A 27,719-nucleotide genomic window follows, 5' to 3' on the forward strand; every position below is an offset into this window, starting at 1 on the left:
TCTTAAGGGCCACTCATCTGCAGGGAGAGTAGCAGATAAGTCGGGGGGATGTGGGCAGAGAAAAAGAAGGGTGACTGACACAGACAAATGGTCCATTCTCTGGGGGCTGGATGTAGATCTTGTTATTTCTATTTCCCATACCCATCCCTGTCTGGTTGTCTGTCTATCTGTCTGTCTGTCTGCCTGTCTTTCTTCTTTGTGATTGGATCTGATCCCACAATGTCCAGCAAAGAGCAGTTTGTCACAGCGCTCACTGACAAACAGGATTTCAGTTAAAAGGCCGCATTCACAAGACTCCTCCATTAGATCTCCCAGTAGCCTCGGAAAACACACTACCCAACATCAAACTTCAAACCACATTGATTTAGACAGAAATAATAATGGTGGCAAGGGACATTCTTACATTTCAGCAATATCAGTTTTAGAACTTTTGCGTATTTTTCCCTCAGTTTAAAAAGCAAATAAGAAGAGACACTGATACTGAGCAATACTGAATTAAAAGCATAAATGGGGTTACGTTGAACATTAGGGATTATAGATATGTGATTAAAGTTTTGTTGCTTTTGTATTCTTACTTCACTGTTCATTCACTGTTCACAGATCATTTTGGTTTAGACTCATCCAGGAATTTTTCTGTCTGGTAAAATTAACACATGTCTACGTGCTAATTTTAATTTTAATGCAGCTTCAGTGTTACAGTATTATAGACATTTATTTCACAGAGAAAAATGTTCAGATACAGTACATGTAATTATGCTTCACACTTATTTTTAATGCAGCTTCAGTGTTACAGTACTATAGACATTTATTTCACAGAGAGAAATGTTCAGATACAGTACATGTAATTATGCTTCACACTGTGTAGTAACTACTTAATGGGTAGGTTCCACAGCTCTGCCAACTGAGATGATGAAGTGCAATTGTGCTTTCCTAATTGATGGTTACAATTGGATACAAAACACTGGACCATGTTCTTTTCATGTTAATATTAACAACATAACATTTTTGCATATCTTGTCTACGAGTAGTTCCAGAACTACTTATCTGCTCCACTTAGCAAGATGATGGAGTTTTGTACCTGGTGGACTTACATTCTCTTACTGACTTCAGTTCTCTTACATGAGTAGTTCTCTTATCCCATAAAATCGCCATATCTATACAGCCTTATATGTTTACCTGTTTTTTCCCAGAGCATTAAGGTCAAATCAACTTTTGGGTCACACCAACATGGCACTGTATGTGAACAAAATAACAGTTTTTTTTTTCCTCTGAAGCCTCTAAATTTTGGGTAGAGGCAATATAAATCCCAACTTCACACTCAGATGAGTGGGTGGTGGTGATACACCCTAACATTGTTTGCCAGCCACCATTAAACATAAAGAAGGAGAATGCCCACAAAAGAAATAGTCATCTATCTCTCTTTCTCTATCTCTCACAGAGAACAGTCTTGTTATTTAAGCATTCTTTTCAACCAATTCATGGCATCTGCATGGATAAAACTGAACAAAAAGTAGATGTCAGTGTAGTGGTGGTTTTGGTGAAATTAGGTGAAGAAGCTGATAATATTTTATCAAATTTATTTTGATATTGAAATTGTACAATAATTACAAACAAAAAGTTAGCTGATTCTCTTTCTCCTGGTGCATCAAAAAGTGGCCTGTATCATTGGTGCTCTCAAATTTATACCAGGACAGTGAAGGTGGTTCTCCACAGCAAGAGGTTGTCAGTACAGGCATTGGAGAGAGACAGAGGGAGTCCACACCATGAGAGGGAGAGATGTGATGAGTGTAGAGAAGAAGTTGGACTGTGAGCTGTAATGTCAGAGCAGACTGCTGTTCAAACCTTAAGTACATTATTGTTGGAGTTAGGCCTGCCACGATAACAAATTTTGCTGTGCGATTAATTGCGTCAGAAATTATTGTGATAAGCGATAATACTGCGTAATACTGTGCTTTTAAGACCATTGTTGTGATTCTTGTCATTTTGACATTTTCAGACCATTCTTTAAACTTAAATTATGATAATAAAGGCATCATGATGAAAGTACATTCTTTTAAAGAGAAATAAACATTTATTCATTGAGAATATTTAAAAATGTAAACAAGAAATTTTAAATATACTAAATAAATAAGACGTAAAAATACCAAAATAAATAAATAAAGACCTTATGAATACAAAAAATTTGACCAACTGTCCCTGATAACAAAAAGTGCACTGTAATAAAAAAAAACACAACCAAAAATGTTGAAATGGACTCTCAGTCTCTTATCAAAAATTCACTTGAATAAAAACCAAAAACAATATAAAAAATAGACCTTTTCTCTATTAAGAAAAAAAACACTCAAAAACTACACACAATCAAAACAATGAATTAATTGGATGATCAAGTCTTTGTAAACGATAAATATTAAACAGTAGCAGAGAGGCATAGAGATTAACATTCCTTATAACAGTCAACACTTCCAACACTTCCCTTTGCGTCTTGGCTTTTTTTTTTTTTTTTTTTCTTGACTGGGAAAACTGTTCGGGTGGTTGTGCTTTAGGTGTGCACTGAAGTTGCTCGTATTCCCTCTTTTAGTTTGGATAGTTTTAAAACACACGTGGCACACCGGCTCGTCCAGGTGACTGGGCTACCCTCTCATCTGCTCTGAATCCAAAACGTTCCCATACGGGGGCTGCTGCGTTTGGTTTGGGAAGAAGTTTGATGTCGCTCTCTCGCTATTTTCTCCGCCTTGTCTCTACCTCACAAGGAGCGCACTGTGTGTGTGTGTGTAGCCCATGGCCCCGCCCCCTCGCAGAGACAAAGACACTCGACGACAAGAGCGTTCCCTCTGTTCATGACGCTAATGAACCAGCTCACCTCGCTGACAGACGATGCACGACAGTGAACGCTCTTGTCGTCTGGTCTCTTTGGCAGAGAAAGATGAGGAAAACACACATGAATGTGGCAATTAATCGCGGTCAGAAAAGTTACCGACTTCATTTAAATTTACCGACTTATCGGATATCGCGACAGGCCTAGTTGGTGTAAATTGACCAGTAGTATTTATTTTGTATTTTTTCGTATTCTCAATGCTTGTTGAAGATTAGCATTTTAAATGTAATGAACTGACATAAAGCGATATGACTTTGTTCATAAAAGCAATTTCAGTCATTTCTGTATTTTTTTCACAAACTTTCTGGGTGATATCCTCTGTCAGATTGCACCAGACTGATGTATTCAGTCACTGAAAATGGTTATGGCACAGCCCCTATCCCAAACCTGTGGCCCTCTGAAATCCTGGTTAGGTCTGTGGGTTAAACAACTTTCTGGTTTACATTACAGTAAGTTTAAAATCTGGTTTAAATTACAGTAAGGTCTTGGTCTTGGTTATGTAACAAAAAAAAAAAAAAAAAAGTTTGGTTAAAATGAAAACTGTTAAAAACAGAAGTTTAAGTCAAATGTTTATACCCATCCACCACTCGACCTTCACACCCTGCAATACAAGGGTGTAAGAAGCAAGTCAGCTTAAATGTACTAACATACACTATAATGCCAAAAGTATTCACTCATGCATATGAACGTGAGTGACATCCCATTCTTAAACCATAGGATTTAATATGATGTCGGTCCACCCTTTGCAACTATAACAACTTCAACTCTTCTAGAAAGGCTTTCCACAAGGTGTAGGAGTGTGTTTATGGGAATTTTTGACCATTCTTCCAGAAGTGTGAGGTCATTTGTGAGGTCAGACACTGATGTTGGACGAGAAGGCCTGGCTGGCAGTCTCCTCTCTAATTCATCCCAAAGGTGTTCTATCGGGTTGAGGTCAGGACTCTGTGCAGACCAGTCAAGTTCTTCCACACCAAACTGGCTCATCCATGCCTTTATGGACCTTGCTTTGTGCACTGGTGTGCAGTCATGTTGGAACAGGAAGGGGCCTTCTCCAAACTGTTCCCACAAAGTTGGGAGCATGAAATTGTCCAAAATGTCTTGGTATGCTGAAGCATTAAGAGTTTCTTTCACTGGAACTAAGGGGCCGAGCCCAACTCCCGAAAAACAACCCCACACCATATTCCCCCCTCCACCAAACTTTACACTTGGTACAGTGCAGTCAGACAAGTACTGTTCTCCTGGCAACCGCCAAACCCAGACTCTTCCATCAGATTGCCAGACGGAGAAGCGTGATTCGTCACTCCAGAGAACACGTCTCCACTGCTCTAGAGTCCAGTGGCAGTGTGCTTTACACCACTGCATCCGATGCTTTGCATTGCGCTCGGTGATGTAAGGCTTGGATGCAGCTGCTCAGCCATGGAAACCCATTCCATGAAGCTCTCTACGCACTGTTCTTGAGCTAATCTGAAGATTACATGAAATTTGGAGGTCTGTAGCGATTGACTCTGCAGAAAGTCAGCGACCTCTGCGCAGTATGCGCCTCAGCATCCGCTGACCCCGCACTGTGAATTGACGTGGCCTACCACTTTGTGGCTGAGTTGCTGTCGTTCCACTTTGTTATAGTACCACTAACAGTTGATTATGGAATATTTAGTAGCGAGGAAATTTCACGACTGGACTTATTGAACAAGTGGCGTCCTTTCATGGTACCACGCTTGCTCACTGAGCTGCTGAGAGCGACCCATTCTTTCACAAATGTTTGTAGAAGTAGTCTGCATGCCAAGGTGCTTGATTTTATACACCTGTGGCCATGGAAGTGATTGGAACACATGAATTCAATGATTTGGATAGCTGAGTGAATACTCAGCTCTCCAGTATAGTGTATTTTAAGTGTTAAATTGTAAATGGTTGCCCCTGTGGAACATGACTGAGCACCATCCCTGAACTACAGCTAAGCTCCACTAATTTAGTGGAGGGCTGTTTCTGATTATTCTGCCATTTTTAAGTTAAAAACATTTGGCTAAATAGTTTGCTTGCTATATAATTTTGCTATGCAATTAGGGGCGAAAGTTTTACATTGCATGCTAAGAGCATTTTTTTTTTTTTTTACAGCAGTGCTCATGCTTGGATGCACCTGCAGTTGTACCCTACCATGATAAGGGCTCTAGCAGGAATGGTGGATGTTCATTGAGAAGATGGGGGTTGGTTTCTGGGTCATGGAGACCTCATGTCCTCCTTTATACTACTCCATATGAGGCCAACCAAGTGAAACACCAGTCCCTTTGTTAAATATTCATCCCCTGTCAATAATTAAATGCTCATTATTTGAACCTGAAGAGTGCTGTGATTCCAAAATTAATGTGCTTCTAATGCATGGGGCGATAGGCACGCCTAATAGCTAGACTGCATGATGAAAGGTGGATGCGTACAGTCATACCCATTCTTTTTTAGTTGAACAGGTAAAACGAAGCCATGTTTCAAATAAAAAATTTACAACCGTTGTCCTGAGTTTTTTGAAGAACATCTGAGGTTTTGTATTCTATGACTGTAGAACAAATGTCAGAGAAAAAGAAGCTTGTTATCTCAGGCCCTTTAAATTGAGCCCGTTCTAAAAGGGAACGAGTTTTCAGGGGAAGGGATACTGGCACTGCCACAGCACAATCAACCCACCCACACAGGAAATAATGACACAAGAGCCAATTTAGGTGATAAGATTCAGGCAGTGCATGAATACACAAATATAAAATAAATATGCAAACAACAAGATCTGTTACCCAAGGGCAAGGGGTTCACATGATAATACAAGTATTGTCCTGCAGCTATGCAGCATACTCAACCAGTGGTGTCATCAATTAACTCCAGGAGGAAGTCAGAGCAGCAACACTCTTCTGCCTCTTTCAGAAACTTTGAAGCATTTTAAAATACATAATAATTTTTTTCTTTGATGTCAGGCATATTTCATTGTTTGTTGTTATTATGATCTGCAGTATGAACAACTGAGAATTAGCTGTTTTTACAAGTGTGTTTGAGTGTGTGTACGTGCACGCGTGAGCTTTCTCATATGGCTCAAGGTCCTGTCTATGATGTAAACACAGGCAGGGTAAACACACAGACAGCTCTTATTCTCCATTGTTATTATCCTGTTTGTATAATTAGTCTTATAAATTGCTCACATCAAAGACTCTGTCCCTTGAAATACTTCCATGCCTCTGTCGCAGTAAAGGATAGTGAAGTGGAGCGGGGAGGGGCAGCTCTGGTCCCCTTCCCATACAGGAACACCAGGCCTCTGTGGGCCAACAGAGGATTTACCAAGAAAATAAAACCAAAGTGTAGTGGTGTCTCTTGCCAATCCTTGATCTCTCTCTGCGATTGTTGTTTTAATGCTGCTTTCTAGTCACTTTGAACAATCTATTCACAACAAGGGGGTCCTGGGTTCAAATCTTCAGCCTGGTCCTTTCTGTGTGGACTGCATGTCCTCCCCACAGGTCAGGTGAAGTTAATACTTTAAAGGACCATACCAGTGATTTTGAATGTTTGGCCCATTTGCTCTAATTTTCCCACATTTTTTACTTTGTAATAAACCATTCTGCAAATCATGTATGGGTAATAGAGACTTTTAAACATAAAGTTAAAGTCCGTTTTTGGTTGAAACACCCACCTTGTAATGTTCTGCAGACATTTTCCGGGGACTATTTTACGATGGAGGGACCGCCAGTCATCAAAACACAACAGTGCTGCTGCTTTTTGGAAAACTAATAATTAAAACTAAAATATCTAATAACTAAAACTAATTATTAATTTTAGCCAATCAGACTCGTTCCCTTGGATTGCCACAGGAAGGAAAAATTATTCCTGCCTGCCCCCCTCCCTTTCAGAATTAGTGAATATTGCATTGCTTTCAGATTTTTTCCTTACTCTTGGTTGAGAAATATCCACAGTACTTTAAATGACCTTTGTAACCTGTAATAAGTGTGCTGATGTGAAAGTGCTGCAGAGTACTGTATGTGCTGATTCTGCTGCTCTCTGAAATGCTGGAGCGAACAATGACGGCCGGCAGCTGGAAGTGATGAGAGACGGAAAATGTCAGAGGGGGTTTGCACAAATTTGATTGACAGCGCCAACGCTGCCTCTGCCATCAATTTAATGGCAATTATTATTTAATGTATATTACTTAAAAGCATATGCAAAATTAAGATTTTAGTCACAAAAACACATTTTATGTGGTATTTAAAGAATAATATGCATAATATATTGCTTGTTAATATTTATGGCAAAGAATTTCAAGCATTTCTTGTCTTGAGCTAGTCCTCTGCTGAAAGCGTTGACTCTCATGATCTCAATTAATAACTAAGAAAGCAAGAAGAGGAAGAAGCAGCACAAAACTGGAAGCTTTTTACACAGAGGAGAAAAACCTGCCAGGGGGAATTTATCTCAGAGTCAGATTCACTTATGTGTAAGAACAAGAGACTGGCCTCCTTGAGGGTAGAATTCAGCATAATGAAAGCACACTGGAAAAAAAAAATCTCTACTGATGACATTTAAAAAGAGATATTATTTGTTAAAAATATACAGCAATATATAAAAATCCTTTGCCCTCTGGAGATAAATAAAAGTCTCTATTTGCATGGTTATTTGCACTTCTGTGTGAAAACACTTCCTTCCAAACAACATTTGAAGACCTTTAAAATCATTTAACATCTGAGTGTAGCACTGTACAGTATATCTTACAATAGGGGAAAATTCATGACTCTTATCTATCTATCTTATCTATTTCTTGGAGTTTCCTCAATAATAATAACAGATCAGTCATGCAATACAAATAGAAATGAATAGGAATGATGTGGCCTTGTAAAGGTTAGAAAGTTCGAAAAATATTTTTTTAATAATAATTAAGAGCAAATTAATATCTTGTCTTATTTTCTCCTGTTGAGCTAAATCATTCTAAAAATTAAAGCAGGCAGTTGTAGTGAATAATAAGTCTTTTCAAATCCTCAGGTAAATTCTTAAGATACATTCAGTCAAGAAAGTTAAAGTGAGGAGTTCTAGCAGCTTCTGTTTTCATGTTAGAAGAAGCTAATCTTTGTAATTCCCAAAACATTTGAGGTCCCAGTAGTTTCTGAAAGGTGAAATACAAAACTATAGGAACTTAGCCAGTGATTCCTGTACCTACTGTTGAATGAAAAACTAAACCAGCGGCATGTGTCATGGGTGCAGAATCACGATGTGGCCTGCCGGCCACCATTTGCCCATCACCAACTTGGTTTGTCAAACAACTCCAAGACACAACAGCGGAGTTTCATTCTGAAATGAAAAGAAATGGTTTTTATGTTAACTTGGATGACATACTGAAAAGCTAACTGAGACATGAAGTTTTTGTGTGGCTCCAGATTTCTTCAGAATGCTTATGAGACTGAATCAGTGAGTCATGAGACCACGTTACCCCCATTTCTTCTTCATCTTCCCCTTTTCTTTTTACTTTCTACACCTGTTGCCTTTTAGACTTTGTGATAGCACTGATCAGTTCAAGGCTTTTTTAGGGTTTATCAGGTTTGTCTCAGATCTCTTTTGACCCCTTTCAAGGCAGAACACATTGTTAGATCCTGAGGCATGGCACTTATGGCTAAAGACTAAAGGTGATTGGGCATTCTTTAAATTTTCTTGTTGACATTCTGTGAATTTATGTTTTTCCAACACTTAATATTTGTGTCACACTTTGGCCTTTTTCATGTTCAATAACTGGATTAATTATCCATCAATTCAGATTTGATTTTAGCTCATCAGCCCATGTCATGAAAACAGCTTTCCCCCCCTAAATAAAATATAACTTAGAGGCTTTTAATTTCTTTTTAAGTATCAATTGGTTCTGGTTTGGTTCTTCTTTAGCCCTGATTTTAATTAATGTGTATTATTATTGCCATTATTAATAATAATAACAGTAGATAATTTTTTTCAGTATGCATTAATGTGATTACAAAACCAAGCGAAGACCAGTACAGGGACACACAAACACATAATGGTTTTTATACAAAGTAAGACATTGATCACCAATAATGTCAGAAGGGACAAAAACAAATTGAGGACTACAACATGAGTTCACCATAGTAGGCATGTCTTGGACTAGCAGCAAAAAAACAAAACAGTGGCCCAGCATGAAGGATGTGTCTCTGTGTGTGCATGTTTTGTTCATGATTTGGATAATGGAGGAGGGGATGGGCACTGACTTAGGGTATATGGTAAATTAACATGTACATTAGAGGTGTAACAGTTCAATAAACCCATAGTTTGCGTTAAATTGTGTTTTTTGGGTCATAATTTCAGTTTCGGAATGTTTTGTACATTGGAGAAAAAAAACCCACTACAATTTCCATTTCCTGCCGCCGCATCTTTCACATCACAATCACAATCATATGTATACTGCCCCCGTCAGTTCCAGAAGAATATGTTACAGCCAGGCTAGAAGCTAAATCTAAATAAATACAACCAGTACCTACAGCACTGATGGTGCCGTAGAAAAACGGGTACCATTGTATTTTTGGACTACTGTCATCGACTTGGTACTGAAGTATTGGTTCTTGTGACATGGCTAGTATAATATAGTATTGTATAATAGTATTGTCTATTCAATGGTTTGTTTTTGTTTTGGGTTTGGTTTTACATCCCTAATGCACATATACACATACATGTACACCCAACATGTTATACATATGCAGATAGATACATAGATGATCACATCCATCCACACATACAGTTAACCTTCCTTTTAGGGTTCCAAAGAGTTAGTGATAGACAGTGATAGGCGGTAGATCTGACCTCAGGGAGCGGGCCCAAAGCACACAGACTGGAGCAGCACAACAGGGTAGCTGGGATACTCCGAGGTGCAGATAACTTCAGATTGAAGTCTTTTTTTTTTTTTTTTTTCGTTTTTTCCCCCTTAGGGTTAAGTGTTGGAGGCTGAGAACAACCTGGTGGGCAACCCCCAGAGCCCCAGGAGGGGGTTTGCTCAGAATGAACTTTTCTTAGACAGCCTAATCAGTGAGGCTTAAGTGCTGACGATAAATTAAACCTGGCAAGAAAAACTTAACTGTGATGCACATCTGACAGACATGTAAGCGGGCTGAAAGAAACAATGAGTTCTTATTTCTAATGATTGCAGAAGATGTACCACTCAGGAAAGACTGACTTAGTATTAGGGCTGTAGTCTGTTAGTGGACTGGTCGATTTATTGGTCGATACGTTCTTAGTCGACCAAAATCTGATTGGTCGATTATTTGCTGTGTTAATTAAGCACTAAGTGCTAATGGGGGTGTTTTCAGAACATCCTGTTTCACAGGTAACAGTCTGTCTTCAGACCCCCTTGTTTTCACAATTTTGGATTAGCCCAACCCACTGGCGGAGACAGATAGGTAGGCCCGTATGTTCTGAATTTAAGAAAAAAATTAGGCCTGGTTTTCCGATTATTCGCTTAATTAAGAACGTTTAATGAACATTTAGTCCTCTACCATGTGAAAGACGTCATCAGTGTGGCAGCATTTTACCAAAATAGATGGAAAAAAGTCAAATGCAAACTTGGCCAACAACAGTTTACATATCACAGCTCAACGACCAACATGGCATATCACCTAAAAACGGTAATTAACATGTCTGCGTTAGGTTGCTCCGTCAGTTTTGAGTAAACATATCAGAATTGGCATATTTCAAAGTTTTAGTCTAATAATCGTTTTATAATTGCAGGTGCAGACACCCGCGATGAAGGCAGCTTGACATAGTACTATTTTTGGAAATCATAGGCTATGATATTGCGTAGGTGCACGTGATGCAGCGCTGTCAGAGCCGACTGACTCCAGTGTGTCATTGAGTGCAAAATAATTAGGTCAAAAATGATTTAATATACTGCAAATACTAGTTGTTTATGTTTATTTATAATTCATTTAGGCGGAAAAGGCTACGAGGTAGGCTACTGCCCAGTTTTTTTTGTATTCCCGCTGCCCCCCGATTACAGCCCTACTTAGTATATTTATTCTTGCATCCCCATTAGTCACTGCCACTCCTCTCCCTGGGGTCCACACATGTTAACATTACATGATAAAAATGTTCCATCATAATGCAAAATAATTATGTAACTACAACTACAAAAACCAGTAAACACACAATGTATCAACAACAATAAAACTTCTTAAAACAATAACAATAATGACAAATACCCACACTCTGTCTAATCAGTAAAACCTTTGAAACAGCTCATGATAGTAGTGACACTAAAAACAGCGCAAGCAGTGACAAAGAAAATAAAATGACCAAAAAAATTCTTCATTGATGATCATATTATCAGATACTATGTAGCAAAACATGTCCTGTTTAGAGAGGGGCTGGTCTTCTGTGCCATTAGGTATTTCTTTAAACTCTTTTATGCAACAGTTTTACTTGTTACATCTGTAACGTCTGATGTCACACCATTCCATATTTTCATGCAGATGGTGAGGGGGTGAATTGAAGCCAGATTGTTTAGATAAATTGTGTGAAAGCCATCATTGTATGTGTGTGTAATGACCCCTCACACACATTTAATTTCACTTCATATTATGCATTACTCTTAAGCCCACTTTATCATAAACATTCAGTATTTCATCAGAGCTGTCTCATCATCTCATTGGCCACCCTCAGATCGCAGAAACCGTCGGACTGTATGGTAACTAAGTGATGAAATTATCATCATCGGTTGTAAATACCCCAAATTACATCAAATAGCATTAAAGAATTGCAGAACAGAGCATCAGTAGTTTTTTTAATGTAATATTCGCCTAATGTTGTACATATATCACCAAGGACCCTAGTTTGCATATAGTTTTGGGGCTTCGGACGGACACGGGCATCCAGAAACAATAATTACAATCCACATTATTGGAGCAGTGCCAGACAAAGGAGATGTGGATTTGGCTGATTCTACTGCTGCAGGTGAACCAGGTGGGCTACAGGCCACTGTGTCACCTGTTTATGGAAATACTGCACAAAACAACACTCTCACACTTTCCATTCAAGTCATCCAGCCAGCAGTGGCAGTGTATCCGTCATGCATCATTATGCATGAATATGTTTATCAGACTGCTGCTTCACACCTTACCAAAATGATTACGTCAATCAGTGGTAGCCCCCCACCCTTTGCTATGCGATGTTTTCCCATTCCTGCTTTATGTAACAGGTTGAATTTTTGTTCACTGAGGTGAAGCACTAGTTTAATTTACCTAAAATGTGTCTGGCATTTTTTTTAATTATATGCATAAATAACCAAATTAGGACTCCTTATTTCTTTTGAAGAAGTGGCAGTTCTGCAGGTACTGGTAAAAATCCTCCTTGACCAGCTCATGAGATTGACATATGTCCTCGAAGATTTCCATTTTTAATTATTCGGCGATTATACCAGCAGTTTGATTTCTCTACTGAGCTAAGATTTCTTTACCACCTCTAACCATATATTCAGGGTTTTTCCTGCATATAAAATTACGAGGCGGCCGCCTCAGCCTAATTTCATGCCGCCCCCGGCTCTCAAAACTCTGACTTCGGCAAAATTGTTATTTTCTGACAAGCGTTGTGGTAGATGGATGTCATTTTAACTGCAGTTGCAGCTTTCTTTTGTGTTTTGGTTTCTTTCGCTAGTGTGTGTGTGTTAATCGGCATCCTGGTAGTGGAAGTGAAAATGCAGCTTAATTTGACTGCTATATGATGATATACGACGAGCTCACACACGCTGCCGATCTGTGCGGCGTGTGTGTTTGCGGGGAGTATTTGCCAGCTCACATGTGAATTAAAGGATCTTGTCAAACCAACCGACCTCCCTCGAATTTCCACTTTCCCAGCCATCCTCTTAGCTAGCTGTTTGTGTTTAAAACACAGTTCACTAAGTTCAGTAAGTTAAAAAAAAAAAAAAAAACTACCAGTGGAACAGGGAAAAATGATCCTGAAACTGACTTCTTAATAGGACTAGATGTTAAAGATCCCTGAGATTCAGCACATCAGTTGGACCGTTGTTGGAGATGGAGATGGAGATGCCTTCTTGGATGGGGTGAACTTTGGCGATGATTTTGGCGATGCTCACGTGGTGCCGCCAGCCCGGCACATCTTCAGTTGTTTGCCCCAACGTCATTGGGTGTTTCGGCCGCTTACAACAAGACACCCTCTGCCGAGGTTGGCCCACCACAGGTTCATCAGACCTGGGTGTGTGGCAGACGGTGGCACCACGCGGTCATTTGGAAGCCCATACTGCATCTTTACGTTTCAGCCACAGCCAGTGACTGCTCTGTTCTGCTGCAGTCGCAAGTTCTTTAATTGCCCTCCGCTGGGCCTGCCCTCTAATCCCTACCTCCTTCAGGAACCTTGTGGTGGACCTGGCTACAAACCCTCTACAGCCGACCTCCACTGGCCACACCTTCACGTTCCAGCCCCGCCCCTCTGCCTCAGCTGCTAAGTTGGCGTATCGCAGTCTCTTCCGTTCAAATGCTTCATCGATGGTATCTTCCCATGGGACGGTTAGCTCAACTATGAAGACACGTCGGCAGGATTTGGACCAGAGGACCAGGTCTGGGCGCAGGTTGGTCGCTGCGGTTTTGGGTGGGAAGGTGAGCCTCTGGTTGAGGTCCACGCGCATTTCCCAGTCTCGGGCTGCGCTCAGTGGGCCTGGATCCGGAGGAGATGACTTGGTCCCTCTTTTCTCCCCTTCCCGAACGAAGGATGTTTTTTGTGGGATGGTGGACTGGGGGTTTAGAGGCATGGCATTGGTGGTTACCCTTCTGCTCTCTAGCTCGGCAGCCAAGCACTTCAACACCTGGTTGTGGCGCCAGGTATATCTTCCCTGTGTTAGGCTGGCCTTGCAACCCACCAAGATGTGTTTTAGGGTCGCCGGGGCTGCACACTGGGGACAGGCTGGGTCCTCTCCATACCAGACATGTAGATTGGTTGGAGAGGGTAGGACATCGTATGTGGCTCTGATGATGAAGCTTATCCTGTTGGACTCCATGCTCCACAGATCGCTCCATGTGATGTTCCTCCTTTCCATGCCCTCCCACTTCATCCAGCGGCCTTGCTGGGCTTGGGAGACTGCTGTTGCACACCTGGCTGCTTCCTTGTGGTGGCGCACTTCCTCCACCACCATGTGCCGCCGTTCAGCTGGAGTAGCCTTTTTCCAAGTGGGTGTTGTTGCTTCCAATCCAAGGCCGCCTCTGCCATGTTGGACATGCCCCACGATATCCCGGTGTCTGAGGGCGGTCTTTGCCACCGCAACTGCTGCAGATGGTTTCCATTTCCTCCCCGTTGCTAGGGTTGGAGCAGCGCCTCTGACACATGGATCCCGGGATTCAGTGAGAGTCATCTCCAGCCTTGATTTGGCACATTTGTACTCCTCCACCAAGCTTGATATCGGTAGGGAGAAGACTCCATTGACATAAAGACCTATGCTACTAAGGCATTTCGGCAGACCAAGCCACTTCCTCACTTGCGCACTGACCAGTCTCTCCAGCCGATTGGCATGGGATAGTGTGACCTCGTAGATGGACATTGACCACATGAGACGGGGTAGCAACCCGAACAGAAAGCACCACAGTTTCAGCTTTCCAGGCAGAGCCGTGCTGTTGATCTGCTTGAGGCCACTGATGGTATCCTGCTTGAGTTGCTCCAACTGTTTCGAGTCCTTGAGCTCTGTGCTGTACCAGCGCCCAAGCCTTTTGACAGGCTTCTCCAGAACTGTTGGTATTGGCTTGTTGTTAACATGGAACCTCACATTGGTGAGCTGGCCTTTGACAATGGAGATACTGCGGGATTTGCTAGGTTTAATCTCCATTTGTGCCCATTTGATATTTCCCTGGAGTTTATCCAGCAGACGTTTGGTGCATGCGCTTGTTGTAGTTATTGTCGTCATGTCATCCATGTACGCCCTGATTGGAGGAAGACGCAGTCCGCTCTTCAACCGTTCACCTCCAACCACCCACTGGGATGCCCGAATAATGAGCTCCATTGCCATGGTAAATGCCAATGGGGATATAGTGCAGCCTGCCGTTATGCCAATCTCGAGATGCTGCCAGGCAGTTGTGGTAGCCTGTGTTGTAATGCAGAACTGAAGGTCCTGGAAATAGGCTTTGACCAGCCTTGTGATGCCCTCTGGGACTTGAAAGAAGTTAAACGCTGTCCACAAGATCTCATGAGGCACTGACCCGAATGCATTGGCAAGATCTAAGAATACCACATGCAGGTCCTTCTTCTCCTTCTTGGCCGTCTGCACCTGGTGCCAGATGACATTTGTGTGTTCCAGACATCCTGAGAAACCACTTATCCCTGCCTTCTGCACTGAGGTGTCGACAGAGTTGTTCTTCTGCAAGAATGCTGAGAGCCTCTGGGCCACAACACTGAAGAATATCTTTCCTTCCACATTCAGAAGACTGATCTGTCGGAACTGATCGATGGTTGACGAATTTTCCTCTTTGGGAATCAAGATCCCTCCGGCCCATCGCCATGCCTTTGGTATAATTCCTTTTTCCCATGCCACTTTCATCAGCCTTTAGAGGTACTTCAGGACGCCAGGCGTGTTCTTATAGACCCTATATGGAACGCCGTTGGGCCCAGGGGCTGAGGCAGTTCTTGCCCGCTTTACTGTGCTTTCAACTTCGCTCCATGTAGGGGGCCTTGTTTCCATCTGATGTTCTGGTGGGTGGATTGGTGGCATGTCATCTGGAATGCTGGCTGGCACATGCCTCTGGTTGTCGGAGTAGGTCTTCCTCATGTGCTCCTCTAGCTCCCTTATGGGTGTTTTGAGGGTCCCAGTTTTCCCCTTGGTGAAAAGGTCTTTGACGAACTTGTAGGGGTCCCTGTAGAAGGCAGCCCTCGTTCGTTCCTTCTTCTTACACAAACAAGTGAAAGTGGTCTAAAAACAAGTTACTTTTTAGGCGACTGTCTTATTTTACCGGGATTTCCAGGCTATAGCAGCGCACTGACATAGATTGTGTAACAAAGTGAAGAGTTGCCACTCCGCTCTGTTTTCACTGGCTAACAGCAGCACACTGGCTTAGCTTGTCTATTCAGAGAAGATGTATCACTTTGGCTTATTTTTCAATCTATGTTGTCACATGCATATTACTGCTCATTCAATGGTAGTTGAATTGTTAGGGCTGTTTGATAAGTAATTAACATTTTTAAAACAGATAATAATTTAACATATTGTTAAATTACCGTATTGATCTGAATATAAGACGATATTTTTTCCATTGAAAATGCCCTGAAAAAACGCCCTCGTCTTATATTGGGGGTCTAAGCAAATACACATGTATTGTACTTGCATATGTTCCGTGCTTGAATACAGCACACTTCCCCCGCTCTGGCGCGGTTGGAAGGGGTGTGCTCCAGCACGGTACGGGCGTTCATACACGAGCACATGCACGGTCACGCACGCAGCGGGCGAACGTGGATACAACGTAAATCATGCAACTTTCCTCCTGCCTCCGCAAAATCGGTTAATGCGCGGCGCGATTACCGGCGAATGGCCGCGTCGCGCAATCAATAATCAAACATGTTGTCTGTGTTGCTGTCCATTGTGCTGCTGCAACCGCGTATAAACAAAAGTTGATTTATGATGAAAGGTATATATGGCAGTCTGTGTGCGCCCCACACCTGTCAGATCCGGCAGACCTGACCGGGGGTGTGGGGTGCTGACCGAGGCAACGGGCGGCATCAGGTGGGCCGGCCGGTGTGCGCCGCCACCCGCTTGAATGTAGCAGCCAGCTGACATGCCGCTCCGGCTGTCAGTTGGACGCTTTCTGAAGTTACCTCCGAAACTGTCGAGGTAAATAAACATCCCTTAACTCCTTAACCCTGGCCCTGAGTGCAATGTGAGATGGTGGCGGTCTCAGAAAGAAGAGCTAAAAAATGCCCACAGCCAGAGAAGGGCTTTTCGTGGTCCACAAACTGGTCGATTCAACGAGACTGACAGGAGGGTGTGCGATTTTGTGAATGAGAAACGTAGTGAAGGACTGCCCGTTACGAGGGCTGTGATGCAGCAGAAAGCACTTGAAGCTGCCACAGAGCTCAACATACCCCGCACTGAGTTCAAAGCTAGCATGGGCTGGTGTTGCAGAATGCAGTGGCGGATTTAAGAAATTTGGGGCCCAAGGCAAAGGCAGGCATGGGGCCCTCTGAGATGAGAGGACAACACACAAAACAGGGGCCCTGAGACACACATAATACGATAAGCATTCTGCTGGCATTTTAGCAAAAGTATTTTAATCAAAAACATAATTAATGTGCGCAAATAAGTAATAACTGTATTAACCATAAGTGTATGAGGAGTTTTATGGGGCCCTCAGGAACTTGGGGCCCTAGGCAACCGCCTAGTTTTGCCTAATGGTAAGTCCGCTCCTGGCAGAATGTCCATATAAAAAGTATTTTTCCAAAAAAGGGTCTTGAAAAAGAGGGGTCGTCTTAAAATCAGGGTCGTCTTTTATTCGGGTCAATACGGTATTATCCTCCCCCCCCTTTCTGGATTAACTTAAGTTTTTTCAAGTCTTTAAATGATGCACTTCACCACACTACTGGACAGTAGTCCGAATGAGTAGGAACTAATGTTTAAACCATATGAGAAATGCATTGTTGTGGTAAAATTTAGCATATCTCTTAATAAGTGCCAGATCTCTCCCCATAGGAGCGACACTTAAAATCTTCTTTGATCACTTCAGTCTACTGTCTAATTTTACTCAAAGGAGTCTGGTTTCCTTTACCTGTTCCACAAGGTGCTCCCTGTACAGACAACTTTAGCTGTGGCTTATGTTTAAGTCTAAACTTTAATCAAAATACTTTTGTTTTTGACAGATTAAAAACTTGTTATTCCATGCCCACATTACAAGTGATTGTAAGTGTAAATCAGGTTATATTATTTTTTTGCTGGCTCGTAGATAATTTACTTTGCTTGCAAGATCCGCCCTTTTCCTGTGCCTAATTGTCTACAAGTCCCTAGCTGTGTCCCAATTCAGGGTCTGCATCCTTCGAAGTCCGCATTTGAAGGCCAGTTACGTCACAACACTGTGCGAAGGCCTGTCCCAAGGATCCTTTGACTTTAAAATCGAAGGATCCTTCAAATTCGCACTTCAAATGTGTCCTCCTTTTCAGACGTTGGTAGCCAATTGGACGATGCACTGCGACTATACTTCTCACGCTCCCGTATCCCAAGATTCTTTGCGTGCTGCTGCTCAGTCGAAAAAAGTTAACTGAAATGGCCACGGCGGCATCTAGTATATGTAAGTATTCAGATTTCACTATTATAAAATATTCGGTTTTTACTCATTTGAACATCCAACACCATATATGTTAAACCAAAACCCCTTTCTTTACTGTTTTGTCTTGTCTGACGGAAAGAAACGTTATCTTTCTGTCTCCGGAGTTTGTTGTCATGGGAACGGTGGTTACCCGACCAGGAAATACTCCGAAGGCTAGACCGTCCCATTTGGTTGACGGGGAGGATGTGTCGTCCGAAGTCCGGGTCCTCCAAAAGCCACGGACTTCGGAGGACCAGAAGTATGAAAGATACAGACCCTGAATTGGAACACAGCTCCTGACTCTTGGTTAAACAGCAAGATACTGAGCTACAGTAATTTAATGACAGGCTGGGCAGTGTGATGAAGTCTTTGTAGTTACTTTGGGTTCGGACTACGACAGTATACTGTGGGTCTTTCGGCATAGTGTTTTTTTTTGACCCTGTGGAAAGTTAACTTAGTGCTCTCTGTGTTGTCAGGTTGGAGAGTTTTTTTTTTCTTTTTTGGCATTTCTGCTTTATTTGATAGCGACAGTAGATAGAGACAAGAAGGGCAGGGGAGAGAGAACGGATGACATGCAGCAAAATATCCTGGGCTTGGATTCAAACCCAATTTGCTCTGGAAAGGACTTGATGAATGGTACGCGCTCTACCAGGTGAGCCATCGGGGCACCCGAGTTGTGGAGTCTTTGATTCTGGGGAAAGGTCTTTGCCTTGCAAACCCTGAATTTGTGATGAAGACATAGGCTCTTCCTGCTTCAAGTCTTTCAGCAGTGCGATAGCATCCTCCGACCAGCGGTTGATGCTATACATCAACTTGCCCTGTAGAAACAGGACGATGACATACAGTAATCTGCAAATCCAGGCAGTGGTTGGGCTGATCAGGTTACCATGGTCGGAGTCTATCATGGAGGTAACAAGTCTCCCTGGGAGAAGAGGAGCACATTGCTGCTGCTCCTGACTGTAGATATGAAATGCAGCAACCCAGTGCCCAAGAATAAAAATGACTGCATAAGTATTTGCTCCAGCAATGGATTGAAAAATAAAAACTAAGGAGTAGACTGACATACAGTAGATAGAATCAACTGAGATGGTACAGAGACCGCAAATTACAAAAAATAAACAGATTGTGTCTGCATTAGAAACTGCTCCTTATTAATAACATGCAAAATCACTGTTTCCTTCTCTGGGCTTATTTGACAATGACAGTCCTCAAATCCTTGCTGATGTCCAACTCATCCTCTAAAATGCACTGCATATCCTCTTTTTGTGAGGCATTAGCAGATTGTCTACCCTTTTCCCCAGTTTGTATACATTTTTTAAATACCGTATTTCACCAATTAATCGCCGGGGCGTTTAATAGGCCATATCAACTTGGACCCCGGCGTTTAAAAGAACCAGGCGGCTATTCGCTGCAGGCCTTTATTTATTTTTGCACAGACCTGCACCAGGCCATTATTGTGATGACAGTTACCGTAAAACATATTTATAGTCGGGCAATTTAAGATTACGGTACACCCTTTTTTTCTAATGTTAGCTAGCGCTCTTATTTTGACAGAAAACAAAAGTGCTGCTCTGTTATTGTGCAGATAACTGCTTACTTCTGCAAAAATAAGGTGAGTAGCCTTATTTTGGGTTTACCTCAATATAATGCAAATAATCGCCCCGGCGGTTATTCGGGTGGGCGTTTAATACGCAAAATGGGTACAGACCCCAGGTGTTTATAAGAACCCGGCAGCTAGTTGCGGCTGGGCGATTAATTGGTGAAATACGTTAGCTTAATTTTTTCTGTTTGATTTTATGACATTAAGGTCTGATGTTTGGCCTGTTCTCTGTTAAGAATATTATACCTCAGTTTGAAGTTATTCAGCCATATTAAACTCATAATTTCAGCATGTTCATTTAAAAACAAACAAACAAACAAACAAACAACCAAAAAACCCCCACAAACAAAAAAGAACCTGACTTTTTTTCCCTGTTAAACAGCACAGACATAAAATAAGGCATCTGTAACCTTTTTCCAGGTAGTTCTGTCTCTGTTATTAACCCACACTGTAGCTCTCAATGGAATTGGTGCTTTTCTCATGCCTGTATAACAATCTGGTCTTTCTATTTTCAAAAAGGATGGATGTGCTGCACAAATGTCTCTAAATCAATATACATTTAAAAAAAAAAATCATATGTTGTTATTCTACTTTTTGCCACACTTTGGCTTTTTACATCATCAATATCTGGTTTAATAGTCACTTCAGTTTTATTTTATTTTATTTTTACCTCATTTATCCATGTCAACCAAGCATCTCTTTTTTCCTAATCTTTCACTGTATTGCAGTTAAAACATACACAGTATGCACCCATTTTCTTCTCGGCTCAAACATGTCTCCAGTCTGCAGCTGAAAAACATTTTTCTTATATTTCTTCAATGAATAATTTCCTCAATTAAGGTTTCCTTGTTAAGCGTTTTTCCACATAAAACATTATAGACGCTTTCAATGGTGGGTGCAACCAATGAACGAGTTTTCAGATTTTCTAGTATTAAAACATATTTGTTTGAATCTTTTCCAATCTAAAACAATATACTGTGCTATTTTCTCACATAAACTTCAGAAAAACTGTAAAGGAGACAATGAAGTGGCTAGTGGCTGTGAACATTTTGATGCTGTGTGCCTGTTATCTCTTTGTTCCATTACTGCGGGCATGAGGATGCTATTGGAGTGTGTGATTGACACATAGACGAGGGTTTGACGGTCTGTCATCACTCACACTGTAACCCCGTGTTAATATAATTAAATTATGAATGAGTGCATGAATATTATATCAGTTTGGGAGAGCTAGCGGGGAATTCAGTGTTTGCTCTCCAGCGTCAACAATTCTACCATTTTAGTCACCCCTTCACCCCCTTAATCCACATCTTATATGAAAACACAATGCAAGGGAATTCTAACAAAGCTGTAGCATTGAGTTTGAGCGTGTGTGAGTAATGTGGACGTAAGTTGCTCTCTCTTTCCTCATAAACAGGAAGGAGGTCACTGGGAGAGGGAGAGGACCAAAGAGCAAAACAATTTTGGAGGAGGACAAGGACTAAGGGTATGAGATGAAATAAATCTGCTTAGTTTATTTTCTGGCAACCCCCTGAGGGAGAGAGACCATGAACTGACAGGCCCTATGTAATTCTTGACAGAGGAAAACTTTGTATACAGACAGTCTCAGCAACGTGTTATTAAAAAGATGAGCATGGCCGTGGAAAATAAATAAATAAAGAAAAAATACTGATTAAATTTTAAGCAGCCGGCGGGCCGATAGTTTGCCTGAGGCATATTTGTCAGTTTCAAAGGGTGTTTTTATTAATTTTGTATTTTGCATTTTGTTAGTGGAAAGAGCTTACTCCACCGGGAGCGCCACAAGCTATAGCCAGCAGAGCCTATAGCAGGGAGAAAGGAGACGCAGAGCATGCCAAGCAGATCCTGCACACTTAGAGAGAGAAATCAGCTCTAGATCACCAGCATACACCCTAAGACCCCCCACTCTCTGCTCTCTCTCTCTCTCTGTTTCACACACACACACACACACACACACACACACACACACACACACACACACACACACACACAAACACACACACACACAGAGGAATACATGCATGTTCACATATATCAGCACAAACAAATCTCACAACTGTATGCAAACCTGGGCAGCAATTGGACAATAGGTTCAAGGTATCACAGCTGTCAGCATTAAACTGATTAAACAGGTCTTTTGTTCAGCTTTTTTTTGTCTCTCAAGTTTAAAAGTGGAACAGTGAGTTATAAACTCATGGTTATGTCATGGTCAACTTTGTTGACGTGTACAGTGAAGAAAATATAAAATATACATGTAAAGTATACTTGGTTAAAGTATATTGGAGAGTAGGTATTCTCTAAATCGCGTTCAAATATTTCAAATATTTTCTAGACCAAGGGTTTTTGTTTGTAACGCAGCCTTGTGTCATCACATGTTTAACCACACATGTTTAATAAGAGGTCCTTAAGATCACTTCTGTGGTGTCCTGGTTATTCTGTTTCTTAAAAAAGATCAAAATGGATATCTTTCACATGACTCAGTAAACACATCTGGGCTTTAAAGTGATATTACAGAAAAGCAGGATTTGAGTAAAAGGTCAAAAAGTCCCAGGACATTCGTTGACCAAATGTTGAAGTGTAACAAAATAGCTCAAAATACAAACATTTTTCTCTTATTTCAAGGAATCACTATAATTTTATAGTCCTATAATCATGTCAGGTTGTGTTCATGTTCATGTCTTTTGTCACACTTCCCAAAAAAAGCCACTTTTCACACAAGTAATTGAGAATATAATTAGTTTTAGGTGATCTGTGAACTAGTTTCCCCTGGATATGTCACCTTGAAATATTGTCCCATGAAATTCTTAAAAGAACCCAGTAAAACATATAGTCCTACTATCTTATTGTGCCATAATCAACAGTTTGTAAGTGGCAATTTATTTTCTAATTTTTTATCATTCAGTGTTTCCATCCTCTCCTTAATGAAGGTAGGGTAGTGAACAGCAAGCCACTGCGCACTGCCATGCTTATCATGGGGGAAAGCTGCCTGAAGTCAGTTCTTTGTCATCTGTCAAAACATTTTCTGATATCCCAGTTAGGTGTTACACTACTCTATAGCAAAAAGACCGCCCTTCTTAAAGCGACCTTTTTGAAATGAGGGGAATATTCTGTTGTAAACTGATACCACAGATCCTGATGTTGTCATGAACCTCCTTCACAAGTGTGGAGTTACCACTGATATGTTGTGCAAGGTGATTTTTCTTCGTCAATAGACAAACAGTTTTAGTGTATACACCTCAATAGCATTTAAAAGACCAGCCTGCTCAAGTTAATGGATAAAATTGAAATACTGTATTTCACCAATGAATCGCCCGGCCACAAATAGCCACCTGGTTCTTTTAAACGCCTGGGGTCTGCACCCATTTTGCGTATTAAACGCCCACCCGAATAACCGCCAGGGCGATTATTTGCATTATATTGAGATAAACCCAAAATAAGGCTATTCACCTTATTTTTGAAGAAGTAAACAGTATAATAACTGTGCGGCACTTCTGTTTTCTGTCAAAATAAGAGAGCTAGCTAATGTTAGAAAAAAGGGTGTACTGTAATCTTAAATCCACCGACTAATTCTTATTTTGACAGAAAACGGAAGTGTCAGAGGGAACGACTCGCAGCGCGCCAATTTGAGGGTTTGCGCTATGTTTGTATGTGCAGATATGTTTACCTCATGCCTTACAGTACTTTTGTACTAAAAAAATATGTTGGACAGTAACTGTCATCACAATAATGGCCTGGTGCAGGTCTGTGTAAAAATAAATAAAGGTCTGCAGCGAATAGCCGCCTGGTTCTTTTAAATGCCTGGGGTCCAAGTTGATTTTGAGTATTAAATGCCCGGGCTATTAATTGGGGAAATACGGTATATATTTTTGGGGGTAATAACTCATCTGTTTGCAAATTTTGATTTAAATGTTTTGTAATAATGTTGGAAAACACGTGTTTGTATTAGTTATTTGTAAGTTTTAGACTTAATGCTAACATTTTTCTTATTATCTTTACAGCACAACTGGTTCTGGCCCCTGAGACCCTCGTAATTAGCAGTGAGTCATTATTATCTTTATTCTTGTTTTTGTTATCATTTTAATCATTATGCATTTCAAACAGCATTGACACCTCAAAGAAATTTAACCACAGCTATGCCATTTGTTTAATGTTGATACTGACAGATAAATGATATAATGTTGTATTACATGTATTTGGAGAACACAGAGGGAGGGTTTGATGCTAGTGGTAGTATGTTGATTCCACACTGATATTATCACAATTTATCACTCTGTAGCATTAACTGAAATCTACACAAATGACAATGCCATCTTATGCTCTGCAAAACACAGTTCTTCGCTCAGTGTGACAGTACTGTGCAAATGCTCATTTCTGCCGGATGAAAAGGCTCAGTAAGAATCAGTGTTTCATGTAAATGCTCATGGAGGCAGGCAGTATCAATGGATTAAAGAAAAAACAAAACAAACTCAGTGAGTGACACTGGGAATTTCACAAATTCCAGTCAAACAGTATCAAACAGCATTGAGCACTGAGCAGCAAAGGCTGCCCTCAGGCTATCATTTGCAGAAGTTTTACCTGCTGCTGGTCGAAACTGCACTGAAGTATAAAGACAAAGCATACCACCTGTGTGTGTGTGTGTGTGTGTGTGTGTGTGTGTGTGTGTGTGTGTGTGTGTGTGTGTGCGCATGTGTCAGTGAGTTTGTATACATGTGTTACACAGCATTACACTTGGCAACTATAGAAAACCGTGAGCATTCAGGCCAGGTAAGACCTCCAAACCCTTGAGCAGCTTTAATCATCTTAAAAATCAAATAGCCATCAAGACACTATTAAATTGATGGCTATTAGCTGTGTGTGCTGCACCTTCAAAATCACTTTTCATGTCTAAACGCTCATAAAGTCTTTGTGTCAAGTCACTCAGGCACAGTAGTTTGAAATGCTACTTTGTTGTGTGAAGGTGAAGGAGTTAATTAGGTGATGGGAAGCTGACTGATGCTATGTATATACAGCGCATACGACAGAGAGATAAGCCAAGTGGGCTGCTAATCATGCTCTCCACTTCCTTACTTCTGCATTCATCTTCAACCATGGGCTTTTGAAGTCAAGGCTGTCAGGAGCCCTGTGACATGCGCTCGGTTTTATTGGATTCCATGGGGAAAGCATGCTTTGTTTATTATGGTTGATTCTGAATAAATCTCAAATAAAACACTAAATTACATTTAAGTGATGTGTTCAAAGAAGCTTGCTTAAAAAAGCAGGTAGAGAGTGGGGGCTTTGCTTTCTTCCTCCTCACTCTGATAAGTGAATGCCTGTCCTGAATGGTAACGGTTTAGGGTTAGCTGTGCATGTTAATTTTAGCTCAGGAGGACGGGAAACAGTGACACTTGCTAAGTAAAGATAATATCGCAAATCTAATGTGTACTTTACTCAGAGTTATCAGTGGTTGGTAGTGGTGCAGTGGTGGCAGTAATCAGTGGTTTATAACACTGATATGCTGTCTCTCATAAGTTACGACTCATGAATTACACAACAATTTCTGGATCCCAATGTTATTAGTAGTAATATTTGTTCCCCATAAGACTGGATTGTCCTTATCTATAGACAGCCTAAGCTAAAATGTTTCACATGATTGTGATTACAGTGCACAATGAGAGGCGACAGTTAAAACGGGACCATGTCCTTTTCCTAATCTTAACCAAGTAGTTTTGTTGGCTAACGAAGCAAATGAAAGTGACTAAACCAGCTGAAGTAACCAATGAGCTAATGTTAGCTAGCAGTTAGTTACCAGTCATGTGATGTTGATGCAGGTTCCAGCACATTGCCTTTTAAGTCTAAATGTTAATATTCCTCGTATTTTTGATTGAAAAAGGCATTTTTGGTTTAATAATGTAAAACAATCTAGATTTCGGATGCTTGTGACATTTCTCATTAGTTTTACATCGGTGTAATTAAATGTGTGCCCATTGCATTTGTGTGTGTGAGTGTGACATGTATGAAAGAGGAATCCTGTTGGAATGTGACACTTAAACGTTGGATTGAACAGTGAGTTAGTTCTAATGTAATGCAGTATTATTGGGCTGTCACAGAACTTAAAGAGCTGCAGATTATCTGTGGCATATCTATGGGAACTAACAATAGAGCTAGTTGAAGGTTTATTCCCATTTTAAGCTTTGCGGTGTAGCTGATTGCATTGCTTCAAAGATGTAAAAAGGTGGTGGAAACAAAATTGTGTATTTAAAAAATTATAGATGTAAAGTGTAAATGGCATTTGTGCTTTTAGTAGCTTAGCCTATAACTTTGCAAGTAGTTTTAATTACATGACCTCATAAATTGAATTCATCCAACATTGCTAATATTACTACTATTTCAGTGCAACTACACATTCTTTGCTTGCAGTTATTTTTTGCTGCACAAACTCTTAACATTGCCAGCTGTATTATTAGAAAAAGCAGACCTAGCAGTTCAAATGAGTGTTGTTTTTTTCTGTTATATTTCACAAAAATACCCAGATGTGAACTACATTTCATTTGAGATTATTGTCTATGTAACTTTAGAGTTGCTATAACTTCTTACTTCCTCACTTTTGAAGTAATCCTAGTTACCATCACTGAACATGGTAAAAAAAAAAAGAAAAAAAAAAGGCTACATTCAGACAGCTAGGACTCACTGGCATGGACTGATTTTTTTCCCTCAAATGTGTCACAGATTTGTTTTTTATGCCAGTATAAACAGCAGTAAACCACACTGACTGTGATATTTTCAAATCTGATTTTGGGCCATTTGTGGTCCTGTATCAGATACAACTGATACATCTGATTCCTGGTGATGTGACTGCTGTGCGCTGTGGCAGTGTACTGTACGTTGCAATACCATCCTGACAACACTTCTCAGGCAGTTTCACACCCATTAATGCCTCAATGTGTGTGACTCTAATGACTGTATGCCGTGGCCAATACCACATCCTCTATTGGCCAAGGAGTGCAAAACGTTTTGCACTTCTTCCTTGGGCCATAACCTACCTTTCAGCCAAATGTGGTGGATGAACACTGAGCTGTGTCAGGAACAGACAGACCAACAGACGGACACCAGGGAGAAAAGTGTGTTTACATATTGTATTTTTTCTTTTTCCATTACAAAAAGCAGTAAAAATAAGTGAAATGTAGTCTAGTGTCAGCTTGAATTACTGTGACGATGCATCCAAATATAGTGCATACACTTAAAATGTTCAATACAAAGTTGAGCTGATATGTTTATGTGGAAGTGCCTCACTGTAGTTATAAGGGTGGGTTCTTGTTTTGCATGTTGAAACTGTGTCAGAGTGAGTGGAGGAGCTGTGTTGAAGTGTTTGTCGGTGATATTTTATATTTGAGCTGCAGAAAAAAAATCCTTGGTCTACTTCCAAGGTCATCTTGTGGGCCTGCTTAAAGCTGCACATCACCTGAACCATAATAGTAAACACCATTAAAATTTTGTGGTCAAAATATATTTTGTAGGTGGATGTCCATCTTGCTCAGTGGTCTGGGGAACATACCACTTAATTGTGATCCCCTTGGTTTGAATCCAGAGTCGGACTGTTGTTACCAAAAGATAAAAATATATGCATAAATTTGGCATGCAAGCAGTGAAATAAGATTCTTGATACTGAAAGGGTATGATAAGAAAATAAGCACCAGTCTTCTCTAGAAGTAACATCAGGACCTAAATGGCTTGTGTTAGTCAGTGCATTTACATGCACTTGAGCAATTGGATTATTCTCCTCATATGGCAATTAGCGTATTTCTGAACTGCCATGTAATTGAGTAAAAGTTTCCATAATTTGGTTAAGGAATTAAGAGAAACCTGGTCAAAACAAGTAGATTTCTGCTAGGGAAACTTGATTATTGGGCTATATAGACCCTTACTTGGATTTCTAAATGGCTTTTTACGTATGTACATGTGCAGGAAA

At 40.8% G+C, this 27,719-nt stretch overlaps 1 long non-coding RNA gene across 1 annotated transcript in view; it reads left to right on the forward strand.

Moving 5' to 3' along the window:
* The window catches only part of LOC115355946 (uncharacterized), a 172,250-nt gene that overhangs the window by 21,956 nt on the left and 122,575 nt on the right, over positions 1 to 27,719 (forward strand). Inside the window, exons 2-3 of the long non-coding RNA XR_003927928.1 lie at positions 21,174 to 21,242; positions 23,773 to 23,811. This is a non-coding gene — a long non-coding RNA (uncharacterized LOC115355946). The remainder of the gene's footprint in view (positions 1 to 21,173; positions 21,243 to 23,772; positions 23,812 to 27,719) is intronic.

This window comes from Myripristis murdjan, chromosome 3 (assembly GCF_902150065.1).
Source record: "Myripristis murdjan chromosome 3, fMyrMur1.1, whole genome shotgun sequence".
In the NCBI taxonomy this organism is placed as follows: domain Eukaryota; kingdom Metazoa; phylum Chordata; class Actinopteri; order Holocentriformes; family Holocentridae; genus Myripristis; species Myripristis murdjan.